This window comes from Lissotriton vulgaris, chromosome 4_1 (genome assembly GCF_964263255.1).
Source record: "Lissotriton vulgaris chromosome 4_1, aLisVul1.2, whole genome shotgun sequence".
Taxonomy (NCBI): domain Eukaryota; kingdom Metazoa; phylum Chordata; class Amphibia; order Caudata; family Salamandridae; genus Lissotriton; species Lissotriton vulgaris.
This window is the reverse complement of record NC_141691.1, coordinates 760,675,645-760,682,324: the sequence shown is the minus strand read 5'-3', so window position 1 is coordinate 760,682,324 and position 6,680 is coordinate 760,675,645. Positions and strand designations below refer to the sequence as shown.

At 43.9% G+C, this 6,680-nt stretch overlaps 1 pseudogene; it reads right to left on the bottom strand.

The window, feature by feature from the left end:
* Window positions 1–391: 391 nt before the first annotated feature.
* LOC147722546 (uncharacterized) lies at window positions 392–1,589 on the bottom strand (annotated as a pseudogene).
* Between the last annotated feature and the right edge of the window lie 5,091 nt (window positions 1,590–6,680).

Here is a 6,680-nt window from a genome sequence, read left to right as displayed (position 1 = left end):
TACCATTCCAAAAACTACTATTTAGTTTATTTAGGTTATTGAGGACTTTTTTATATTTTTGCCACCCCTTTGCGCTCACCCACTCAGGGTGAGAGCCCCTCCCCCCGTGAAGATCCCTTGCATTATCTAACCGGAACAATGTCCAGTAGATAGTGCCCCACCGGTTGACCCCCTGCAAGAAAGATAATCCGCTTACTATTCGAGTGACTGATAAAGAGTGAAAAAAATAAAAAGTTTTTGAGAAAAAAGAAGAGAATTAATTGAAAGTGTGAGCCTCTTGAGTAGTGCATATATGTAGGTACGTCTACATCTTGATTTCCATGTCGAAAAAGTGGAGGATTAAATGGAAGGTCCTGTTAAGTAGTTAAGGTATAGTAATGGGCGCCTAATGTTAAACCTTGCGGGCCCCTTTGCCCAGATCCATTAGTAACTCATCAGCTGCTTTTACAGACCTGATGTTAAACATCTTGTTATTGTACATTACTTTAAGGGCTGCCGGAAACATGAGCTGAGCTGTTGCACCTAATTTTCTGAAGGCATCCAGGCGCCTCCCAAATTCCCATTGCTTTTCAAGTGTGATTCTGGAAAGGTCCGATCTTATCAAAAAAGTAAAACCTTTCCCAAACAAAGACTTTTGTTTCAAGGCCATATTTAGGATACGTTCCTTTAAAAAATAAGTGTGAAAATTAACTAAGATTTTACAAGTTTTAGACCTCTGAGGATTCAGTTTGAAGGGATCCCTGTGAACCCTCTAAATATCGGTTGACAGTTCTGCGGGAGTATGCTCTAGAGACAGTGAGTCCTTCAGTAAGGAGACAATGTATTGTTTGATATCTGACCCTTCAGATCCTTCCGGAACATTCAAAATACGGATGTTCCCCCTTCTCGCATTGTTTTCAAGAGACTCCATCCTCTCGCTGAGAGCCAGATCTTCCCTTGTGAGTTTCTGAATGTCCTCTTTCGTTTGATTCAAGTAGATTGAATGAATACCAACCGTCTCTTCTAGCACTCCAGTTCTTATAGTGAGCCCTTCAATTTTATTGTCAAGTGTTTCACAGTAGTTTTTAAACTCTAGATGATTAGCAGATGATTCCGCAAATCCTTTTCTTATCTCCAGAGTAAGAGCCGAAAACATCTCTAGAACAGAAGCTGCCGTCATCGGAGGGAGAAGAAGAGGAAGGGGCCAATAAAGAGTTGGGGTCAAGTAGGACAGGGACAGCAGAGTCATCTACATCTACACCCCCAGATGCGCCTCCTAACTCAGTAAAATCTAATACTTCAGCCTCTTCGGAGAGTACTGTAGTACGAGCTTGATGTAAGCTCTGCTCTTGCATAGGTGAAGACTGGGGCGGAGATTGCTCTAGCTGGGCAGACTGCGTGGGCTGCGCAGGCTGTTTCTCTATTTCTGGATCAAGCGTTCCTTGTGGGCTCGCTACAAGATCAGTAGTTACAACTCTTTCTATTGCTTGACTAGGGTTCTTCCCAACTCGGTCTTTCAACCCAGATGATGATGTATCTGCTGGCACGGAGGGTTGGCAATAAGATAAGGAACTGGCCTCTAAGGTTGATGCCAAGCCTCTATCGTCCATGACTTCAGGAAGATGTAGAATCTGAGGGATGACTTTGAAGTAGGAGCGAAGTGAAGGAGTAATTGTTGAGTCTGCTGGAAGCACTGATTTAGAATCCTAGTCTTCACCTTGGTTTTACTCTTCACATTTGTGTTTTTAGACATAAATTCAGTATTCAAAAAGGAAGATGATTTCTTCTTAGATAATGTATTGACTCCTTTCCCAACCTCTGTTCCCCCTTCTGGGACTCCGACTTTGCTTACTCCTGGTTTCTTTTTACGTCCACGACCTCGACCTCATTTAAGCTCGCCTTTGGGAGTATTAGGAGTGCTACCAATAGTCTTTAATGTGTCAGGACTATTGGGAGTATTTTTACTAGAAGATACCTGTGAATTGTCCTCAACATCAATAGTGCAGTCTGGTGGAGTAGGAATGGTTTCTACATATGACAGGTCTGTGAAACTCCCACTGCCCAGTTCATGTACAAAAGACCCCTCCACTGTGGCAAAAGGACCGGAGCACTGTATATGTTGCAGCTGACCTTGTGATCTTTCTTTGGAGTTTGAGGCTATAATTATATTGGTGGGATTCTCTAAGCCTATTGTACCTCGAGGGGAAATCAGGTTTCTTAATTTTTTACCCTTCCTGAGCTCCAGCGCGGCTAGACAGATCCTCAGGCTGGATATAGGAGTAACTGGTACCACCGAAAGGCTTTCCAGGAGGGGGAAGAAGGAGGCTAAACAGCTGCTCTCTAAACTCGCCGGTGAGCACTTTAATATTGGACCTCCCTCATCTATACCAAGACTCGGAGAAGGACAATTCCCCAAGCTCGATTTATCAAAACCCCACTTGCCTGCACCAAAGAACTCCACTTGAGACCCCCCACAACACCCGCTACCTCGGCGTCCTCCGTAGCCGTCTTCAGCACTGCCCTCACATCGGCCGAGGCACCATATTAGCAGAAAGAGGACTCCGGAGCTCCGCCAGCCGCTCTGCGAGGAACACACCATCCGTGCGGTAAAGGAGCCCGGCAATGAAGATTTACCTTCGCCGTCGCCAGCAGACTAGACAAGATAGACTAGACAAAAGCTCTCACAAGTCCCGGAGACCTTTACACACATATTCGTGTTTGCAACACTCTTTTCCATAGCGGGAGACGATCCTGCAGGGAGGTCATCTCGGAGCACCGCGGTGAGCTAGCTTGCCGCCGCCATGTTCTTCCTTTCATCACTTTCTTACTTCTCTTTCTCTCTATCCTTATTTCACTGTCTCTCTTACCTCTTTACCTTTCCTCATCTTACTCCTTTTCCCTCATTCTACTTACTCCCCTTCATTCATCTTTACACTGGTTCTCTCACCATCACTACTCTTCCTTCACCCTTACTCATCTTGTCCAACCCCCTCTTTCCTCTATCTGTTTCTTACTTGTCTTTCCTATCTTCCTCCATCACTACCCTTGTCTTGCTGTGTCGATCAGTCTCTTTCCACTGCCCCCTTACTCTCTTTTCTTCATATGATCACCGTGTGACCTTCTCTCACTCCACTTCTTTCACTTCCTCACTCCCTTTCGCTCACTGCCCTTTTCTCCATTTGTGTCTAAGTCTGTTTCTTTGTGTCAGTCAGTATAACTGATTTACTACTTCATAGTCCGTCACTCTCCCTCTGTTTCTCTCTTTTACTGTTTCCCGCTCTCTCCACCAGTCTTCCTTTTGTTTTCTCTCTTTTTCCATAAATTCTTCTCTCTCACTTACTTCTTTTTCCTTTCTCTTAATATGCTTCTTTTTCCATCACTCCCCTTCCCTCACTCTTATATCCCTTCCGTCACTAACACTGCCCTTCATTCAATCTGAGTCTTCTTCCTCCACTTCATGTTCTCTTCTCTCTGCATCACTCTCATTCCATTTCTCCTGCACCCATTCCCTCACTCTTCATCACACTCTTTCGCTCACTTCATCTGTCAATTCCCTTCCCTCACTCTCCTTTCCTCCATCTGTCTGTAAATCTCTTCCTCTGTCTTAGTCACTGTAACTGATTTACTCCTTCACACTCCCTCATTCTCTTTTTGTTTTCCTCTCTCTTCACTACTCTTCCTTTTATTTTGTCTCTCTCTTTCTATAAATATGCTTCTTTTTCAATCACTCCCTTTCCCTCAATCTTATACCCCTTCCCTCTCTGTCACTGCCCTTCATTTAATCTGAGTCCTTTTTCCCACTTCATGTTCTCCTCACTGTGCATCCAACTTTGTCTTTACCCTCTCTGTCCCTCACTTCTCTTTCTATCTTCCTCCATTACTACCTTTGTCTTGCTGTATCACTCAGTCTCTTCTCAGTCTCTCCTTACTCATTTTTCTTTATATCATCCCTCAGTCTCTTTCACTCATCCCACTTCTCACACTCCCCTCACTTTCTTTATCTCACTCTGTCCGTCAGTCCCTTTCCCTTACTCCTCTTTCCTCATTTAATTTTGCTTACTCCCATTCCTTTAGTCCCACACTTCCTTTCACTTCTTTTCTCTCTCCCTCTCTCCCTCTATCTCACTCAGTCTAACCGCCTTACTCCCTCTCACTCACTTGCTCTCCCTCTCTTTCTCTCTCACTCACTCTCTCTCTCTCTTTCTCTCCCTCACCCTGCCTGTCTTTCTCTTTCTGTTTCCTTCACTCCTACTTTATCCCTTAGTCCTCTTTCTTCTCTCTTAATCTCCTTCCTTCTCTCTCATTCTCTTTCGTCACCCTCATACCCCTTTTCTCACTGTTACTGCCTTTCACTCACCCTCAGTACTTCTCCCTCAATCACCTTGCCTCACTCCCTCACTCCATCTCACTTACTCCCATTCACTTATTCCTTCCCTCACTTTTTTTAATCCATTTTTCTCTTCTTGTTTCCGTCTGTGTCACTCAGTCTCTCTGGCTCACTCCTTCTCAGTTTCTTACTCTTCCTCTCCCTCTCTCTCACTCTGTCCCTCTCTGTCCCTTAGTCTTAAACTCTTTTTCTCTCTCTTTCTATCAATCCTTTTGTATTCCTCACTTAGTTTCCCTGTCTCTTAATTTTCTTCCTTCTCCGTCACTCATCTTCCCTTTTCCTCATACTACTTCCCTAACTGTCACTGCTCTTCACTCACCGTCATCCCATTCTCCCTCTGCACTTCATCCTATCTATATTTTTCACCACTTTACTTTCCCGCTCCTTTTTCATCACTCCTCCTCACTCTGCTTCTCTCACTTCCCTTTCCTCACTTTCCTTCCTTTACTCCTCTTTCATCACACCCTCAGTCCATCTCACTTACTCCCCTTTGTTTACTCCCTCAATCACTTTTTTTGATCCTTGTTTTTCTCTCTATCTACCTCTGTGTTACTCACTCTAACAGATTTACTCCTTCTTAGTTTACAGATAACAAAGAATATCTCGTAGAAGTTTCATTGGAGGTGGACATTGGTAAAAAGTGGCCGGATATTTAGAGCAGTCAATGAAGGCGATGCTCCTGCAGATGAAGTGCTGGGAACAGCAACTGGAGGGTTCACTGCAAGGGTTTGGGTAGATGTCCTTGCATAATCGTTAGAATGTAAATGTTTACATTTTTTACGTGCCTAATCAATGTGTGTATACTAAAAGACTAGTGTTTCTTTTGGTGTGCTCTAGATAGCACTCTACCACAGATTTTGAGGGTGAACGTTGGTGCATTTACTTTCTTGTGCCCCTCTGGAAAGGTGAAAAACTTCCAGATAAAGGACACCTTGGTCTTCTTACTACGTGGCTGCTCTTCAACAAACTCCACATCTGAGTCACATGATGAAGTTTTTTTACTCCTCCACTCTCCTTCACTCTATTTCTCTCTCCGTCTCTTTTTCTGTCTCACTGAGTGTAACCGCTTTACTCCATCTCAGTCACTCACTCTCCCTCTCTTTCTCTCTCACTCTATCTCTCTCTCTCTCCCTCCCTCACTCACTCTTTCTGTTTTTCTCTTTCTGTTTGCTTCACTTCTACTTTATCCCTCAGTCCTCTTTCCTCTCTCTTAATCTCCTTTGTTCTCTCTCATTCTCTTTCGTAACCCCAATACCACTTTTCTCAGTGTTAATGCCTTTTACTCACCCTTTTCTCTGTCACTTGCCTCCATCCCCTTTCTTCACTCCCTCAGTACATCTTACTTACTCCCCTTCACTTATTCCTTCCGTTACTTTTTTTTTCATCCATTTTTCTCTCCCTGTTTCCGTCTGTATCACTTAGTCTCACTGGCTCACTGCTTCTCAGTTCTTTGCTCTCCCTCTCCCTGTCTCTAACTCTGTCCTTCTCTCTCCTTTACCCTTAAACTCCTATTCTCTCTCTTTCTATCACTCCTCTTCTATTCCTCACTCACTTTCCCTGTGTCTTAATGTTGTTCCTTCTCCCTCACTCATCTTCCAACTTACTACTTCCCTAACTATAACTGTTGTTCACTCATCATCATTCACTTTCTCCCTCTGCACTTCATCCTATCTGTATTTTTCAGCACTTCACTTTTCCCACTCCTTTTTCCTCACTCCCCCTTACTCTGCTTCTGTCACTCCCCTTCCCTCACTTTCCTTCCTTTACTCCTCTTTCAACTGCTTTACTCCTTCTCAGTTAACATATAACAAAGAATCTCATTGCAGAAGTTACATTGGAGGTGGACATTGGCGAAAAGTGGCCAGATATTCAGAGCAGTCGATGAAGGAGATGCTCCTGCAGATGCAGTGCTGTGAACAGCAACTGAGTTCGCTGCAAGGGTTTGGGTAGATCCCCTTGCATAGTTGGTAGAATGTATATTTTTACATTTTTTATGTGCCTAATCAATGTGTGTGTACTAAAAGACTAGTGTTTCTTTCAGTATGGTCTAGATAGCACACTACCACACATTTTGCAGGTGAACTTTGGTGCATTTACTTTGTTGTGCTCCTCTGGAAAGGTGAAAAACGTCCAGATAAAGAACTCCTTGGTCTTCTTACCACGTGGCTGCTCTTCAACAAACTCCACGTTTGAGTCAGATGATGAAGTTCCTTTACTCCCCCACTCTCCTTTACTCCATTTCTCTCTCCTTCTGTTCCTCTGTCTCACTCAGAGTAACCGCTTTATTTCCTCTCAGTCACTTGTTCTCCCTCTC